The sequence below is a fragment of the Aptenodytes forsteri genome, unplaced genomic scaffold, assembly GCF_000699145.1.
Source record: "Aptenodytes forsteri isolate BGI_AS27 unplaced genomic scaffold, ASM69914v1 Scaffold137, whole genome shotgun sequence".
Taxonomy (NCBI): Eukaryota; Metazoa; Chordata; class Aves; order Sphenisciformes; family Spheniscidae; genus Aptenodytes; species Aptenodytes forsteri.
Genome location: NW_008796221.1, coordinates 4,661,952 through 4,681,698, shown reverse-complemented (window position 1 = coordinate 4,681,698; position 19,747 = coordinate 4,661,952). Strand labels below are relative to the sequence as shown.

Here is a 19,747-nt window from a genome sequence, read left to right as displayed (position 1 = left end):
AGTACTAATAAAATAGAAATGTGTTTTTTTCCTCATTTTCAGTTCAAATTAATGTTCTTCGTTTAACACATCTGCAAGGAAATATTCACAATGTCAGGTCCCAAATAAATCTGTCCTGTATCAAAAGAATCATTGTACACAGAAAGCCTCTCTGGAAGCTTCCATTACAAAGGGAGTATTTACCTTGTGTCATGCTGTGCCTACACAAGAAGAATCAGTAATCCAGTCACTTAAACATTTGGTCAACAAACCAACTGCCTCCTCATAACATCATTTGCAGTAATTTTTTTTTTTTTTTTTTTTTTTTTTAGAAAAAGTGCCTATCAACCTCTAGGACTTAAGAATCCTGCTCTTTAGTCTGCACAGAACAAAATTAGTTGGTGCAATGCTCTGCCAAGAGCCACCACCTGACGCTCAAAAAAAGGGGGGGCTGTTCTTTTAGGAAGCAGAGCTTATATCCTAAAAGCTCAAATGAGACTTCAAACTTTCGAGAGCTTCACACTGTGTCATCCTTAATTACCGTCTCCTCCATTTCTTTCCCGGTATCCTTTATATGACCTACAAAGGAAAAATGTAGCACTATTAGATGCTTCCAATCCTGTTCTTCTACCCCTCCTCCAACAACACACAGAAGCCCTACAGGCTGTATCTGCAACTCATATGGACTACTTACAGTAGCTCCCAAGTTCCCAGTCAGTTCTTATGTAACTAGACTCCACCTCACCATATTATTTATGTAACACGTATTAAGTAGCGTCTATTATATAGGAGTCTTCTATATTAGTCATATACTCAGCTACTTTCATTCCAGTAGTTCTCATACAACACATTCACCAAATATTCAAGCTTTATCCCCCACCAGATTACTACTGTGGAGGAAAAAAGAAAAAAAAAAGATTCACATCTATCTGGGGACAGACTGAGAACAGAAGTAGTGCTATGAAACATTTCTAAATGGAACAAACGACCACCCTTAAAGCATCAGCAATTTTAACTGTTAATTTGTTCGTTGGGTTAGATGCAGAGGCTAAACTTACACCCTGCCATACAAGAACAAGACATGGGAACTAGCACCGAATTGCTCTGAAAACATGAGAACCCCACCCAAACAGTAACACGAGTTGCATTCCTTAAATAAAAGTGTTAGGATTGGAAAACATACATTTTTCACTTCCCCCCATCAGAATATTGAAATTAAAAGAGACCCAGAAAATATATTTGCCAAGCTTCCAAGCCTACCCAGACCTGTGTGACAAGTTCATTTTCCTATGAACCTCAGAAAGACAGACACGGGGCATCTTCACGATATTTGCATACCATAGTTTTCATTTGCACTAAGTATATACTTAAATCCCTGTGTTAAAGATGCAGGCCATCTGTGGCCTAACTTTGTAATACACACCACATTACCCCATAGAAAAGCTGCTCAACTCCTACAACAGGATCCAACAACATACAAATAAAAGAATATCGATCCGTTTTTCCATAACGAAATTCTCTTCAAATAAAATAAAGTCATTAATAGCTTGCAGATTTTTCCATAGGCCCCCCGCCGTACCCCCGGCAAAGCAACGCTGGAAATGCGACGACCTCCTCGTCAGAAGAACAACTCGGCATAGCCTGTACATTTTCCTCAGCTGTTTTAATGAGATCATTTAAACATCGCTCAAACCGACTTTTTCAGCAAGTTACTCAGTAAGAACCATTCTATGATTCCGGGGAACCTAACTTACAGATAAAAGTGCTCTCGTACACGAGAAGGGGAAGCCGACCGAGAGCGGGTGGCATTTGCGTTAGTACACCCGGCAGCTGGAAGGCCCAGCGCAGGAGCCGCGCACCGCCTGCTCCCACACTCGGGCGGAGTGAGTAGGCGCCGAGGGGGAACTTTCCCTTGCGGTGGGTAAAGCCTTACGCAGAGAGGGGGCGGAATGGAAAGCTTCCCCCCAAGAGCAGCTACACCCTGGAGATGGGTGGAGAATAAGGAGAGAAGCGAGAACCTTCCTCAGCGGCAGCTACACCCTCGTGCACAAGGCTAATGGGGGAAGGGAAATGGGAACCAACGCGGCACCGACGGCATTGTGCGGGGAGGGGGAGGGAAGCACGGACTCTCCCGGGCTGCCGCCGCCGCCTCAGCCAGCTTGGTCTGCAGCCAAACCCCACAAGAATGCAACACGGTCACATGACCTCCGGCGGACGTGCAACTCCCTTCCCTCTCCAGGGAGACCCTGCGCCATCTTGTACTGACGCAGTTACAAAAGCAGGCACGAGTTGCTCCTCTCTCACTCTTCCCCCGCTCCTCTCCTCACAGCCCCGGCGCTGTTTGGGAAGGAGAAGCCAAGGCCTGTTCCTGCCTTCCTCTTCACCAGCTCTTCGGGGATCCCCCGCCCGTGAAGTCCTCCCTCGCGCTGGGATCATGGCGCCCGTTTTCTCCCTTTGCACCAGCCTCCCCCGGCAGCTCCCCAACCCTGCCCAGCTGCGGCTGCCCCTGCTGCAGGATGATGTCAGCGCCAGCCAATCAGGGCGCGCCGGACTAGCCCGGCCAGCCTCGCTATTGGCTCCCGCGCAGCTCCCGCCCCCCTCCTGACTCAGTCTCCGCCGCGGTTCGCTGCGGAGCCGCAGCCAAGGCACAAGTGGGGGGAGGGGAATAGGAGGGGAAGGAAAAAAAAAAAAACTACACAAAAAACCGACAACCAAACCCACCAAGACGCCAGCCGCCATTTCGCGCAACAACAGGCAGAACCCGAGCGAGCAGCCCCAGGCAAGCACCCTAAGGAGAGAGAGAGGGAGAAACAGAGACACACGCACAGAAGAGTTAGACAGGAAAAAATACCCATAGACTCCGCCGTGATCACAAGACGTTTAATCGCCCCCCTCCTCCCTCAGACTCAATGCCCCATTACAGCCGCCTCCTCTGCGTCCAACCAGCTAGCAGATCCCTTCACCTCGGCTCCCTCCTGCCGCAGCAGCAGCTGTTTAGAGCCCCAAACTCTCTCTGCTCAGGGTGTGGGGGGACGCTAGTCTATGGCGCTGCTGCTAACTGCTCCTCCAGTCACCCGATTGTGGCGGCTCCATCGAGGCAAGGTAAGAGCTGCCAGCCCAGCTTTTATCTGGTGCCCCGAGTTTGCGCACTGAAGGAGGCTCGCTCAGCCCCTGGTGGGCGTCGAACGAAACCCCAGCCGCCGCCTCCCCTCCCTCAATCAGCCATATCGCTGGAGGGGCTGAAGCCGGGCAGGGAAGGCAGGGCGGTGCGCGGGCAGAACAGGAGCTGGGAGGGGATATGGCGAAAGGAACAGGAGCTCGGTACAAACGGCAGAGGCTGCGTCTGCCCCGGAACGTTGAGCGAGCCTCTCGCTTTGCCAGCTCCCGCTGGTCCGGATAAAAGCAGACCATACCTGCTCCCCAAGGGCCGTTCCCTAAAGGGGAAACTAGGCTCGTTCACTGCTCCTCTCGTTCCCTGCAGAAACGAAACGCCTTCAGCTAGTGCTGTCCCACTCGCGTTAATAAAAGCAGCTCTCTCCCACTTGCCTTATATATGAGCCTTAAATGCTTCGGGGAAGATTCTCAGCCTCAAGTGTCTTATTGAGAGACTTAGTCAAAACCTCCACATCGCCCTGAACGGTTTCAGTCAAAGCTCCCGTTCCCTCCCCTCTCTCGCCCCCCTCTTCCCCGCCCCTCAAGTAAGTTCCTCTGCGTGTGCGAGAGCCGGCGGGTCTGCCCAGCTTTTCGCGTACTTTGTGGCGAAAATTTACTCCTCAGGTCGAGATTCGTAGAGAATCGGTACGCTGAGAGTAACGACGGTCGTGAGCAGGAAGCCGGAGGTGGGGAGGGGGGGAGAACAGCAAAGGAGGGAGTTCTGGCGTTTCTGCCTCAGAGGATGCAGTTCTGAGTCAGACATCCTCCCGCCCGCGTTCGGTTCCACAACAGCCTGGGTCGGAGCCCCTGCCCCTCCCCCGCGGTCTGCGCCTCCGGGGCTGCGGATCGCCCCCGGCACCAGCCCCAGCTGCAGCCGCCCCTCCTCCGCTGCCCTACTTCCCTCCACACCTCCTCACAGCCCCCCTGCCCAGCCCTTGCCGCAGTCTGGTGTCTCGGCCGCGCCCAGACCCGAACCGTTCAGCGTAACGAGCAAAGCGCTGTTGCAAAATGGACACTGAGGGCTCGGCGGGCGCAAGCTGCACTCCCAGCCCATAAGCAAAATGGCGGCTGTTTGGCTTCGCTTTGGTAACCCTGCCCCTGCCAGGCGGGGCGGGTGAGCCCCGTGCAGTGGGAGGGAGGGGAGAGCGGACGCCATTTTCCCAGAGAGAGGCAGTGACATAGAAGGGAGCGTAGGAGGCTGAAAGGAGGGAGACACGGGAGCAGCGGCGGCAGTGGGGTTTGTACACAGGTCCCAAGGCAAAGGCGCTTCCGAGCTGGTCCCTGTAGGGTTCTGCGCACTGAGCTAGGTTTGGGGGGAGGGGGGGTCTCCTCTTTCCTTTCTTTCCCTTTTCTTTCTTTTACCAGAGCCTGCTGAGGGTTGAGTCCTGCCTAGGGTAGGATATCCGCAGTGGGGCTGTTGCATTGTTTTGGTTGGGACAGAGAAGGGGCTCAGCTGAGGGGTCCTGCTGCCTGGCCTGTGACCATTACAGGTGAGTCTTTGGTTATTACCAGCGTATTCTGCTGTGGGTGCTTTGGGGAGGGGGGTGGCAAAAAGGGAGTGAAATGCGACGGGAACGTCTCATTGCCCCCGGTGCGAGTATAACTCTCTTCCACCCTGAAGTGTGTTGAAATTCTGTTTAAGTTGCCTTGAATTTGTTTTTCCTTTTGTGGGGTTTGGTTAAAAAATGGCAGGCTGTCGCTATATCTTGTGAATATGGCGGGTTACTGTAACTGGAGGAGCTGAGGAGAATTTTTTGGCGGTTATGCCAGATTTATGCATTATGCTTGGAAAAAGAGCCAAAAGGGGCTATTATGTGACAATATAAGCTTCCTTAGACTGGTGATTTTAAGAACGGGTATGTATGTTATCGGGACTGCGTATTGAGTTTTATGAAGCTTAGGGAAACCTATTCTCTTCCTTCATCCTGTATATTTTTGCTTTGTGGTACTAAAATGGCTCGTTATAGGCCTAATCTCTCTGCCTTCCACACCCCCGCCTGCTTTCCTCCCTCCCTGCTAGTATCTCCGCTCCGTGGTGTAACCTGGACAAACGGAAAGCAGTCCTCAAGAGTTTCTGAGCCAATTTTAAAGGGGATCATTCTCTCCACCCCCTTTCTTGAGGGTGTAAGTAGTTATATTGGTGCATCCCTTTCTTGCTTTAGTTTCTGCAGCCAGTGTTCGTGTTCCTTGGGTGGCATATTTCAATCTCTTTCTTAAAGAAATAAATATTGGTGGGGTGGACCCTATTGCTGCAGACATAGGGGAGGAGAAACAAACGGTTCACTGTGTAGTACTAAATAGGGTAGAGAAACATAATATAGCATGATTATAAAGGTCCTGTATTCCCCCATACTCAGCCATTAGGGAATGTGCCGTGGCTAAAAGCCCTGAGGTCCCTAAAATGGTACATACTACGTGTCGTTAAAAGCAGAAGTTTAGTGCTGCATCTAGATTTAGGAATGTGTTAGTCTGTTTATTTACAGTACCTTAAAGGAATAATAATGAAACGTTTTTGTTATTCAGGGCTCAGATCAGAGAAAAGAAAGAGACATCCATGGCTGTACTTATAATACATGATTAATTGATTATAATCGCTATACTTTTAAAGTTACTTTTCAAAAAATGGGGAGCAAATTTTTTAATTTCCCTCTTTTGTCCTTTAGAGATTCTAAAAATGGCGGCCTCAGGCTGATGTTGTGGTAATCTAATCAGCTCGGGTCCTCCACACCCCATGCAGTGCGTTTGTCTGCAGCATATTAGAGTCGTCTTATGTTTAAATGAAAAGACTGTTCCCTTCAAATAACGTACAAAAGATCTCTTGACTTTACTGCGATTTAAAAATGCTGTGTTCCAGCTGATTAATTTTATTGGTTATGTGTGTGAAAGGCAAGTGAACTAGACCACTCTTGTCGGGGAAAAGGGGGGTGGAAAGAGGCAACAGACTCAAGCAGCTTCTTTGAGGGGTGTGTATACGTTGGTGTAAGGTGATATGTATGTCGGTTTAATAATTTGGAAAAGCTCCTGCGTTTGTGATGGATACTGTACATCTGTCCGTTCTATTAACGACATAAAAGCAGTAATATTTGTCAAAATAAGTAGTGGATTAAGATCACTAAAAGAGTTAGCTAAATTCTTTGTGGAATCACATTTGTGAACGTCATGTTCACCTTCCAGGAAATACCTTTGCTGGACATCGGGGTAGTAATTCTATGTATTCATAGTTTGAGAATACTAAAATAACTTAATACTTAGGGAAATAATGCATGCAAGATTATAACCTGTTACTTTATTAAGACACGGAATTTTTTCTGCCAGCATGTAATCTTGGTATTACATTTTTTTCTTCAGTTTGTTTTGTATATTGCTGTATAAATTGTATATGTGGTAATACACATACAAATACTGAGGGAAAGTGCAGTTCCTAACCTCTATAATTTTTTTCCTAAATGAAATATGAACCTTTTAGTATCACCACTATAAATACGTTTGGGTGGGGGGAAGGGAGGTCACAAGGATTTATTATTTGGTGTAGTGCATGCTGATACAAACTATGGAGGCTGCAAACTGTACGTTTTAAGCAACAACAACAAAAAAATTTTCACTTTTTTTTATTTTTGGATGCCTGTCTTTAATCTTGTCCTTGGTTTAATGAGGTATGAATTCCTATTCTAGTATAGCTTTGGAACCTTCTGGATTTAAACAATCAAAAGTGAGGTATTGAAATGGCAAAACTGTCTCCAATCTCTGAAGAATTTTAATTTAGATACCGTTTAGAAGCACTGATGTGTGGTTTAAGGTATACCTGAAGTTGAACAATAAGATAGTAAGACTTTTAGAGTGTTGTTAATGCATGCTTTTCGTGTGTTTTGAAGCCAAAGGCTGAGTGATTTCAACCACCAAGTGATGCGTTAATAGTCCAGTAATGCATGCTCCCATCAAAACTTCCTTATTCGTATAGATTTTATTTTTTTTAATAAACCATGTCTTACTCTGTTTATTAACAAGTACATGAATAACATTCTAAAGAGTGTATGTATGGGCCTTTTTTGAAACCTTTTGCCTTTTTCTTTCCTCTCCCTAGGTTTAAAGTTCCTGTTGTGAATAATTTTTTTAACATTATGACTTAGACTACAGAGCTGTGTAGCCCTCTAACTGCATGGCCGCAGTCATGTTCTCAAGCAAACATATGATTCAGGATTAAAATTAAAAGAAAATTATTTTTTACATGTTACAAAAAGTGTTCGGGGGGTGGTGGTGGTATGAAATAAACCCAAAGATTGAAATACTTACACTCAAATTTTACAGCTTATCTTACAGATTGCAAATTTTATGCACTAAGAACCTCTTGGGAATTTTGAGATCTTCCAGAGTTTTCCTGTATGAGTTTTAGTGAGTCAGTTTGCCTTTGTGACTCAGTTTCTCCATTTGTAAAAACAGATCAGTGATTTGTTTTAAGGAGACAATATTACAAAGGTAACTCTGCCTTTATTTTTTAACTCCATTGATGTTGATATGTTAAAGTATATTCATAAAAAAATAAATACCCCCCCAAAACTAATAAAAACTTGAAAGAGGGGAGGTTTGAAATCTAAATTTCTTTTTTTCAAGAGACATTCCTGATTTACAAACATTGTGTTACAAATGCAGTAATAAGGACTGTAGTTCTAAAACCGTTCTGTATCTTCAAGCTTTTCATATCTGAAGGAAAAATCTGCTTAACTGTCACTCAGACTTTTGGGTGAGCTTTTTTGCCATCTGGGTAATTTCAGAGGGGAAATAACACTGGCTTTTTAGACTATATCTAGGGAAAGTTTCTCTTAGCACTAAAACTCAGATTACTTTTAGGAGTTGCATTACCTCATATCTCTGGTATAGTCTTAGCACACACAGCTGTTAATATTCTGTTGGAAAGCAACAAATACAGAAGTCGTTGTCACACTGAAGGCTGTAGTGTCTCTCTAGTCCTGATCTCAGTTTGATTTAAGGACAGTCTTAATTTTGCATGCGTGCTAATACTAATTTTAGTAAGGACTATTTGTGGGACTTAGTTAAGGAGTGGTGTACGTAACTGTAGAATCGTGGCATTGTTCTAAACAGATTAATGTAAATTAAGGTTTAATGAAAGTATTTTGCTGTTTTCATGTAAAATTCTAACAAAATTGATGGGAGAGGGTTCTAGATTGGTAAAGATATAGAATAAAACCCAATTCAGGCTTCTGGAGAGATCCTAAAGAAGTTCATCTATGTTACTGGCCTTGTGACTTCCATACAAACGAGCATTTGTGAATCTCTCAAAAGCAAATTTTGTTGGACAGTGTTTTTGGAACAGGTACAGTGTTTAAATGTTTCCACTGTGCAAATAGTAGTTTTGATTTACTGCTAAGAATGAAACTTAAGGCATCTCTGGGGGGGGAAAAAAAGTTTCAGCATATGTAGAATGTGGATTAAGAAAAAAAAATACTTTTATTCTTCCGAGTTCTGGATTATTTAAAATATTAATTGTAGCGGGCTTTTGAATGGTGCAAGATGAATATTTCGAACTACATCAGTGTCCAAATTTTCTTACTAACCAAAGAATCGTACCCACAAAAGTTAACCTAATCTCTTTGAGGATCCAAAATTCTGCTTATGACCTTCATACTACAAAAAACCCTGCTATAGTTGTGTTCAAAGACAAAACTGTTGTTACCTTTAAGGCATAACAAACAAGTTATTTAAAAGAAACCTTGTCAAGGTTTCATATACTTGCTAGGAGATACTGAGATTATTTTTATTTCCTCTTACAAATCTTAATGTGGTATTAATGAAATGGGCAAGATTTTAAGTTCTGCTGGTTGTTAGAAAATTTTGATAATTAAGGTTATCTATAAACCTTTGAAGACAGTTTTGTTGTACAAAGTATTTTTTTAACATGCCTGACTTCAGTGCTTTCTTATCTTTTATTTTTTTAAATTAAAATATTTGGCAAGAACTATGGTAAATCACAGTGTCCACTCAAGTTGTGTTTCAAAAGTACGAATGAAGATTATATTAAAGTAACGCACAGATTGCATCTAGTGCAAGTAAAATGCGTTTGTTAGTTTTGCATATTTTAAGTAAGAGTGCTATCTCTCCTTTCATGTGATAGTTCATACACTGCTTAGATGGAGATGCAGTGTTGTAAAACTTAGGTGAGACTTGCAAGGGACCAGTAGTTTTGCAAATCAGGCTAAGTGTGGGAATGCCAAAATAGTATTGATCCTAGTTTTAGAATTTATCTTTAAGTTAGCATTTTCGATAGGTGTAGATATTAAAATGTCATAGTGCAGGCTCAGGTTTAGAAAAGCTTTTTTTTTATTCTCATTTGTGGTTGTGTTTTGTGTATTGTTTTATGCCATCATAGTCTAGGTAATCGTTCACTTTTATATCTTTATCTCAAAAATAAATTACCGTCAAGTTCAAAGACAAGATGATAAGACTAGATTTTAATGACGTTATTGTACTTTATATTACAACTTAAGAAGGAGGACCTATAATCTATTGTCCATTGTTGGTTATTTCATCAGTCATAGAAAGTGATGAAATTAATATCCTATATTTACAAAGTGAGAATTTAAAATGTATACAGGATGGTAGGTTTGGATCTTTTACATTGAGGAGCTCTGAATATTTAAATTGGTTCAGTGATCATTACTCTTTAACTCTTCTAACTTGACTAGGTCTAAAGATACTTTTTTTCTTTAACAGTGGGTGATGCTCTTAACTTGCCTTGAGTAGACAAAAGGAGCTAACTCCTAATTAGTATGGTTATAATGGGGCTGTGTTTAAAATCATATCACAAGACGGATGATATTTCAAGTCTAGACAGTTAATCCTGTCTTAACTGTTGGTTGAAAGAAACTTTTCCAATGAGGAATGTTTAAACTGAAGGTGAAGACCTAAGAATTACAGTAGCTTATTTATAGCTTTTGGGGAAGGTATAGAGAGATAACACCTCTCATTTGGTTTCCAAAACTATCATTCTAGAACTGTGAAAGAAATGTGAATACTTTTATATAAAACTGATAAACAATACAGTAGTTATTTTACTGGTTATAAGGATAAGGTTCCTCCCTCAGATGCTTTACCAAATAATACAGCTAATTGCTCTTTTTTTGCTTAGGGTAGAAACACTTGATGGGAACCTTACTCTTTAATATCATTATGCAGGATTTTTATGAATGACTGTAGTGGTTTTTTTATAATCATTCTCTGCTGTCTCTTTCCAATCACATCTTCTGTACTGGAAGACAAATAAAAGACAAACTACATCTTTTTTTCCCCTTCTGTGTGGCAGTAGTATTGAAAGTTAAAAGCTCTGTTTTGTCCTTCCATTGCTGGGCAGAATGTCTGTCTTGTGTTTATTCTAAGATGATGTATTTCATATCTCTGTTACTACAATTTAAAATACATACTGAGATCTCCTTTGAAAACACAAAGGTATAAAGTTACAAATGCATGGAATTTAAATTTCCTAACACAAATCAGTCAATATAGTTTTACAAGATAATTGCAATTGAAAATAAAATGTTTTTTGTTTTCCTGAAAGTAGGACAGATCTTTTGATCTTAAACTTCCGTATTTTTTTGGCTGTCCTTGAACATGACATAGTCCCCTCCATCTGTTCCCTCACCCTCTCTTGCCCTCTTCCTCCCAAAATCTTAAAGAACATTGAAATATTGCCAAGTTGTTACCAAGTCCAGGTTGAACTGTGGTTAAAACTACATGAGTTCTTCTAACTGCTAAGAGTTCTGTTTGAAAGAGTGCAACTTTCTGACTTGCTTGTGTTTAGATTCCTAGGCACAAGTATAACGATTAGGTGAATGTCTACAAACTGCTTCCACAAGTAAAAGTAGAAGTGCTTTTGTGCTATTCATGTAAGTCAAATGCCACTGATAAAACAGGGGAACTAGTTTTTGGAATCCACCTAAGTGGAAACATGTCAGAATAGAAGTTTGCTTAGCTGAAATGTCAGACTTCAAATAAGTCAAAAGAATTTACTTCTTGTGTAGTACGTATCTAATAATTACAGTAGACTCCCAAGTCTTATTAAGCAGCATAGAAAAAAAAAAACCATAAATGAATTTTTTTATTTGATGTCATGAAGCCAGCAAAATATTTAGATTGTTGAAGGCAATACAAGTATGTGTTTGTAACCACGTTTGCCCCTGCCAAAAAGCCACCTTCTTGGGAGGAATATTGGGCCTTAGAATTTAGGTCTTCCAGTGACTGAATCACCATGAGGTATACTGTTACATTTAATAAAAAATGAATATACTTAGCCCTTACAGTTGTAGACATGACTTAGAGTATTCTTACAGAATGTGGACTGTATGTACTTGCAGAAACACTTTATATTTTGAAATATTTGTCAAGAATAATAAGGTAACAGGTGTAAATAATGTTTTCTTGCAGAATAATTGGTTAAGTCACATACAGGCATTTTGTGTAAGTTTAATCAACAGTTATTTACCACTTCGGTAGATGGAGAAAAATGTTTTCCGTAAAACAGCTGATATGAAGAATAACTTAGCCAAGATCTTTAGCCCTTACAGTTGTAGACATGACTTAGAGTATTCTTACAGAATGTGGACTGTATGTACTTGCAGAAACACTTTATATTTTGAAATATTTGTCAAGAATAATAAGGTAACAGGTGTAAATAATGTTTTCTTGCAGAATAATTGGTTAAGTCACATACAGGCATTTTGTGTAAGTTTAATCAACAGTTATTTACCACTTCGGTAGATGGAGAAAAATGTTTTCCGTAAAACAGCTGATATGAAGAATAACTTAATGCCAAGATCTTTTTACTGGGAAACTACTTTATTTGTTTTCTTAACCTTTGAATTTCTATTTAAAGGAATTTTACATCTCTCAGTGATATAGTATAACACACTAATGTTAGGTAGCTAGTATATACTTCTCCAAGCAATAAGCAATATTGCTATCAAAAAGTAATTTTTTCTCTTACTCTTCTTCATGTGCTGTACTTGTCTTATACTTTTTAATTCATTGACTCTCCAGCTCAAATGATTGATAATGTTTTAACAGATAGGCCTTTTTGTGTGTGGTTTATTTTAAGAAGTATGGCAGGTGTTTAGTAAACTTAAGAGACATAAAGTGATTGGCAGTTAATGTTCAATTTTGGGGGTTGATTTCTGTAAATATAAAAACTAAAATCTGTAGGCATGGTATTTTTCTGTATAGCTCTGCTTGCTGCTGCTTTGATAGATTTCTGTTCAATAAGCTAATTCTTCTTTCTGTAACTGCATTTACCTTTATTTCCCTTCTACCACTCATTCTTTTTCTCTTCCTAGTCCCATATTTTGTCTAACTTCCACTGAGAGAAGAAAAGGAGTGAAGAGAGAGAAGAGGTAAGGGGAAGTCTTCCATGTTTTAATGGACTGGCATAAATATTTGAGGAAGACAGGTCGCTTTCCATCACTACTTCAGGAATACACAGGAAGAGCACTCTTAGACCAGATAGTAAAGGGAAGATAGCCTACGGCCAGTGGAAACTAGCTCTTCTGTATGGCAGAAACTTTGCTAATTGACAGCCTGATTCTACGTTTATACTTAAAAGGGCAGCTTTCTCTCCACTGACTAGAGTTGGTGTAATGCATGTAATGACCTGTATACTGAAGAATTGATACTTACCTGATGGAACCCCAAGTTTTTTATGCATGAATCTTGAATACCGTGGAGGAGGCGGGTTATTTTTCTTCTTTGTTCTAGATCCCAAACTCAAGACTAATTAATGAAATTTGGCTGTCATTCCAAACATGACTGAGGTCTTTGTTGAATGTAAAGTCCTGTATTTATTGTATCAGGATGTGTATAATATGCTAATGAACTCCTTACTTCACCATGCTTGTTCTTACTCTATATTGGCACTGGATTAAAAGCAGAGTAGGAGGAGGAGCCTTACCCTGTAGTAGTTTGGCTGTAATAGCCATGTTTCTTAAATAAGTTGGTCTCTGTCAGTACAATCAGTAGCTTAAAAACCAAAAATTTGATAGAATTAGGAACTTAGTACCCTTGAGATCTCTGAAGCTTAATGAAGATCCAAAAGGGGATGGAAAGAGGCAGCTATGAGCAGTGTCCTGGGAGAAGGAGGGAGAGGAAACATAATGACTTTAGCCATCATCTGTCATGTGTGTAACTCAAAACCGGCCATAGGAGGTACTTTTTTTTTTGTCTGGCTGACAGGGCATGTGAGAAGGAGGTGAGGTGGACCTGACTACTGACAATGTGTAGATCAGTGTGGATGGCATAGGAGGTTACTGAGGGGCTTGTGAGTGAGGCCAGGACCAGTTGATACGGTGATGAGGAAGATGGGGAGGAAGATATTGCTGAGAGGGATATAGAGAACATTAGGTTGGTGGGAATGTTTGGGCACAAGCGACAAATATATGGGAAACCAGATTTCTTTTAGAACAAGTTGTTTCTTCTACGTGATTTGCAGGAGTTGGTCATTAATGGGTCCTAATTTGTATATTGTATTTGAGCGTGCCTACTGTGTTTTATTTTTACCTACTACCCTTTTTTGTCTCAGCACAAATTTGAAGTAGACTGCTAACTTACCTGTTAGGTTACCATAGAGAGCAGCAGACAGTAGCCAAGGCCTGAATTTGGACTTGTAGTTGTTTCTAAGCCTGCATACTTCATACTGCAACTGTAGTGGTGTAACATTTGGTTGGATATCCCTCCTAATCTCTTAGCAAAATCTATACCATGGTGGAGCATGTTGGGGAAAACAGAGAAAGAACTTCTTTGTGGGTAAGATTAGTCATTTATTCATGTATTTGGCTTTTAGGTCTGATTAAAGATGTGTTGTCTCCTTAGAAACAGCCAGCAATAAATAAATATTAAGATTACTTTGATGTATGTATTTCTACTACTTATATATGCTGCATATATTTTTTCCAGATGTGTGTCGATACATATGTATAGGTATATATACATACGCATGCGCACACAGAGTAGTTCGCTATTTGACGGATATCTAGAGTATACCATTAAAATGTCAGTTTCTATCACTAGTTTTCCAAATAACCTAACTATTGTGTAGAGAAGACGCGAGTGCTCAGAGCAGTAGTAGAAAGTAGAAGTTTAGCAAAACATACAATTTTCTAGTAAAATTTTCTTAATGTTTTCATCTCTCTTCTCCCTGTAAACCCCCTTCCCCAATTTAAAAAAAAAAAAATTAAAAAAAAAAAAGTTAAAAGATTGTAGGCAGGGAAGCCAAGTAGGAAAGCTCAGTTTGTTGGCTCTGTGACAGTTCAGGACAGTAGTTTTCACACTGGATTTGTAGGTGCATTTTTACTTAGAAATTTCTCCTGTATAGATTGTGCTAGGGCATAGGTGTATCAACTTTTCTTAGGTCCGTTCTTGTGGATTTCTTTGTGGGAAAGGTGGTTCCCATGACCACAGGTTAAAATTGTTGGCCTGTAAATCTGAAGGAAGGCATGACAAGAATTGCTTTTGCTAATGATTGCAAAACGTGTATATGTATATGATGTAAACGGGGGAGGGAAGAGGAGAATGTTTAGTTTGCATGCTCAATAAAAGGCAGCTTATGTGTAGAAGATGTTTTTAAGTGTTTGTCCTCTAAATTCTGTTTTTCCCTTTTTCCAGTGTATGTAGTAGGCTTGATTTGGTGTCTCAATTTTAAGGTACATAACTATGTTCCTGTGTGCTATGTTAAGTACCAGCACTTCAACTACATTTTTATCCACTTCCCCTTATAAAGAAAGCATTTTTAAGGGCAAGGAAGGCACCAGCACACTTTGTAGACTTATTTTTCCTGGTGCGGTAAGAAAATCAAACAGAATACTACGTTTTGGTCACTTGCCTCTATTACCTGAGATGGCTTGTATAAACAACTAACACCAAGATCAGCAGGAGTCAGCAGAGGTCTGAAAGCAGTAGTACGATCTTGGAAATCTTTGCATCTTGCCCGAAAGACCCTGTTGAGATGGGAAACTGTAGTTGGTTTCAGAGTGATCGTGTGTAACTGTGGAGCCAACGTGGACCCACAGTAGCATGAATTCTCTACTGGGAGCAAATGGAAGTTGGAGTTTTGGTTTGGGCTTAGTGTTGTATGAGTACAGGTAGATTGCTTTTATGTTCAAATTGACTTGGAAGTTACAACCAGATTAGCATCATGTGCTGGTTGAACTGAAAGGTCTTGCTTGACTTAAGACTGTCATGCAACTAGTTTGTGTATTTTATGTCTGAATCATTTTTATCTGGAAATCGGATAACTCTTCTTTACCTTTCCTCTTCATCCTTGGTCCATGCATGAGTGGAAAATTGACTGTACAGATCACTTTGTTTCAGCAGTTTCATCTGTTCAGCTTCAAGTTAATTCCCTTAGATCTGTACACATCCCCTAAAAATGTATCTTTATGTAGCCTGTGTGTATTCTGATACTTAAATACTGCTCCAGGAAATTGTTACTAATTTTTTGCCTGTATTTAAAGGGTGTGAGGCAATGGGTTTACCAGTACTCTTAGTTTAGCAAAAGAGAGCCTCTTCTGTACTTGTGCTTAGGGGAAATAAGCTCTGCTTAAACATGGGGAGAACTGCCTGTTTCTCTATAAGTTGGGAAACAGGCTTTAACTTTTCAGTTGTTCAGGAGTGATAATTATTCTCAGATGTTTCAGTTACTCAATTTACTAAATATGGGTAAACTATCACTTTTACCTTTTATGTATGTAACTTTACATACATACTACAAAATAATTTTGCTTTTAAGGAAAGACAGTTGGCATATGTAGATAGGTTAGAAGGTTTTAATTGGGTTTTTTTTTTCCTCTACTTACGTATATTTTGTATATAGACCTTGTGAAGATGCAGAGCAGACATGGTATAGAGATGGTAATTTAGTTAGTATATTATCTTTCTTCAGTGACATTAGTTAAGGACTTTGAGGTAAAGTTGCATGCATCAGTATAAAATCTAAATATTTATCTTAAACCAGCACTATTTCTTCTCTTGAAATACTCAGCCTAACTATAGGCTAATCTAGTTACAATTAGATTTTTCTCCCTTAAACTTCTGCTCTGCATTTAGGGAGGCCTTGGTAATTCTCTCTGCAGAGGCATTCTGTGATGAAATCCCCAAGTCTTGAAACATCTAATCTATGTAACTACTTTTTTTTTTTTTTTTTAATCTTGTAATTGTCGAGTGGTGGTGACTGATAGAGGCCATTGCTAGAAAAAATTATTGAAGAACTTCAGGTGTATATTGAAGTCATAAAAACAGGAACAAAAAGACTCTATTTTTGTAATGCCTAGTGGTGTGAGAAACTTGAACTGATTTAGCGATCAACTTACTAAAATTAGTGTAGTGTTTTGTGCATGTGGAAAATTCTTAGATTTGAGCTAAGGAATAATTTAATCCTAAATTTAATTCATGATTTCACTGATGTCCCTTTATAAATTAGAAAGCAAATGTTGTATAGCACCTTGCTTTGAATTCTATTCCTGACTTTTATAGTGGATTTTTTTTCCCCTAACTTCTAAATTCTTTTTGTCTTTAATATCTATCACATGACAACAGAATCTGGAAATTGATTTATGGGGAAGGAAAGACAAGGAACAATGACACTGTCTGTGTAAAAAGCTGTCAGATGTACTAAGAAGAACAGTAAAAACAGATTTAATTAATTTTTTCCCTCTTTGGTTTTTGTAGCGTTAGGGGTAAATGTGGATTTAAAAAAAAACCAAAACAAATGAAAAAAACCCCCATCTTGCTGTAATGTGTATGATATTATCTTGATATATTAATTGGTCTTTAGGATTTTTTTGTCACAAAGGCAAAAAAGTTGTCACTGGTGCTGCCACCACCTCTTTGACTTTTATGAAAAGTTTTGCATCTGTGCATCCAGAGGAGAGCTTTAGTGTTCTTACACGTACAGCAAAGATTCTAGCAGGTTGCTTAGTCCTATTTCCTCTTCCCTTTCTCTTCTTAAAAAAGGTTAAATGTCTTGCAGAGGTGAGCTACCAATGTAGCATATAACTATGTGAGTTGTACCTTTCCCAGTACAGCAAGCACTGTTCCATTTCTTCTGGCTTGAAAAATATGCTTCATGATTAATAAAGGTAAATCAGAGTTCTCTGATCAGATTTATGTTGTTACTTTCTGTTTGAATATAAGTACTGGGAACTCAGTTTCTGAATCAATAAAAGAAAATGCAAGTAAAAGTAGTTAAATGTCTTAAAAAAAATATTTTTCCTACCTTCTTAGAAAAAAAAACAGAAGAAGCAAAAAGAAACTTAAATGGAAAATGCCATGGAAGAATTTGTCTGGACTCTTGACACTTAGAGGATGATTGATGGCTGGGATTATGAAACCTTGTTGGAGTCATCTGGACAGCTTGGCTAGACTTCAAGTTCTTATTTTTCAAGTGTACTTTCTGTCTAGGTGATCTATCATCTGCTTGTTTCCTGAAACTGTTCTATATAGCTTTTGATGGTCCCACAAAGAAGCAAGTGGAGGGAGGGGGAAAAAAAGACATGCTCTTAAAGTAGGCCTGGAGTTCCTTTCTGCCAACATCTGATCATAGCAACTGGATTTTTTTCTGAATGTTTGGACCCTGTAGGATTAGGTTCAAAAATACTGGTGTAATTTCAGGAGATTACCTATTTACCTTCTGATTCAAGAGCTGACCCCTCTATATTTGGGGTTTTTTTTTCCTCCTCCATGTACCAGTGAAAAAGTCAAGTTTTTTCTTCTGCTGTCACACAATTGATCTTAGAAGGACATGGCAGAAAGGAAACGTGGTCTTCGTTAGACCACAGAATAATGTTGTGTAAGTGGAATACCTCAGGGATAGTAAGTTAGTTATTTTCTGTTGTTTAATGCATAAATGATGTTCTTTATACATCTATGTGGCTTTGTACAATTTGGAATGTATTGTGCTTTTATACTTCTGTTGTTAGAGCACAATTCATTAAAAAAAAATGGTTCTGGTATCATACAAAGTGGATCATGAGACGTATAGTGAGGCTTCAAATATTTTAGACATGATATGGCTATTAAGTCAAAAAGCTCCTGTGTATTCTCTAGAAAAAAATGCCCTGCCATAGAAAATGTAAAACAATGTGAGTGAATGGTAAGGTGTGGTAAGTTTCTTGCAGGAGGCTGATCTTGCGCAAGATACATGCTTTAACCAGATTGAACAAAAAGGTTTTTGTTTTTAAAGATGAAAATCGTATTATTAGGGCAAGATAAACTTTTTAACTGCAATTAAATAAAAGCAAAATTTCTTCAAATAAGGAATGTGTTTTCATATAATAAAGCTGTGCTGGTAGGGTGATGATGAAGAAAATCTGATGAATCTAAGAAATTGGCAAATTCTTTCAACACTTACAGTGTATTTTCACTAAAAGAACAGAGTGGGCCCTGACAAAATTGGAGGTCCTTTACTGTTGAGATTAAGGTATGGTAGATGAGCTGCTTCGCCCAATAAAGAACTGATCATTGAACTTTGGACCAGCAGTTTTTATATAGTGTCTTTTAACTAAATGACCCTGAATTGACTGGACAAACCAGCGTGGTCTTTCTAACTTTCAAATTCACGTACTCCTTGAAGAAAGACTTTCTTAAACAGTAAGCTGTGTATAATCTACTTGGATTGTAGGAAGACTTCTTCTCTGACATCCTTCTTTCCACTCCTCCTGGCCAATTACTTAAATAAAATGCACCTATGAAAACAGTTTCTTAGAAGGCCGTGGGTGACAGATTGTCAGAATTCTGAAAGAATAATGACTTGAAATAGCTGGTACTTGCAGAAATTGGAAAGTACCGTATTATGATAGCAGATAGTATTTTATGGCTCATCTAAAAATATCAAGCTTCAGAGGATAAGCAATCACTTTTAAGATGGATAAGGAAGAAAGTTCCCCAGTGGTAAAATTATTTTCTGTTCTGAACTTTCCAATTTTTGTAGTATAATCCAATAAAAATACTGGGAATATTTTAGTGTGTCATGGCAATACTTCTGGTTCTGACATGACAGAGAACAATTATTTTCCTTCATCCCAAATCTGACATCACTCTGGTGTTCATTGGATGGCCTACAAGGTCACAGTTCTGTTAATAAGTGGGCATAGTGTAATGAATTTATCCTGGGTCTCCCCCTGCCTCAATTATGGGAATTTGTTGAGGATGGCTACTCATAAATAATGAGCTGTGTTTGTTTGAATTAACTTGTCTGTGTAGGTATTGCGAGCTGGTGACTGCCTCCATTCTTCTGTACTTAACTATAGGCAGAGGAAAAGCATTGTAGGGTTTTGTGTGTGGTGAAGATCTGAAATCTTAAGGTGGTAGAAAATAATGAGGTAGTATTACAATCATGTTCTGCTTCCTTTTAGATGAAACAGCTTCTGTTTAATGCTGTTTGGCAAAACAAATTTGAGTTCCTCAAGTCTGAGTTTATTCAGCGTAGACTAGTCTCTTAGAATTTTTGAGTGAATTCTGACTAAGGCTTAAAGATGTATTTCAGTAGCTTGCAGCAGGATAAGAAGTTTATTTTGGCTCTGTTACACACAGGCCCCCCCCCACCTTTTTTTTTTTTCCCCTCAAA

At 39.7% G+C, this 19,747-nt stretch overlaps 1 protein-coding gene and 1 long non-coding RNA gene across 6 annotated transcripts in view; one reads left to right on the top strand and one right to left on the bottom strand.

Moving 5' to 3' along the window:
* Positions 1–314: 314 nt before the first annotated feature.
* On the bottom strand, positions 315–3,191 carry LOC103906977. Its single transcript, XR_658048.2, has 3 exons — positions 2,943–3,191; positions 2,701–2,767; positions 315–2,316 (listed from the first exon to the last, which is right to left on the bottom strand). It is a non-coding gene; the product is annotated as an uncharacterized LOC103906977 (long non-coding RNA).
* Positions 3,192–4,276: 1,085 nt separating this feature from the next.
* Positions 4,277–19,747, top strand: part of KMT2E (lysine methyltransferase 2E) — a 65,481-nt gene continuing 50,010 nt past the window's right edge. For 3 of the 5 annotated variants that reach the window (XM_009289056.2, XM_009289050.2, XM_019474590.1), the window contains exons 1-2: positions 4,277–4,622; positions 12,471–12,527. The gene's annotated coding sequence lies outside the window, so the exon portion shown is untranslated. Of the gene's footprint in view, positions 4,623–12,470; positions 12,528–17,444; positions 17,584–19,747 lie in introns of those variants that run through there. The other 2 variants (XM_009289053.2, XM_009289055.2) reach the window with 2 other exon arrangements.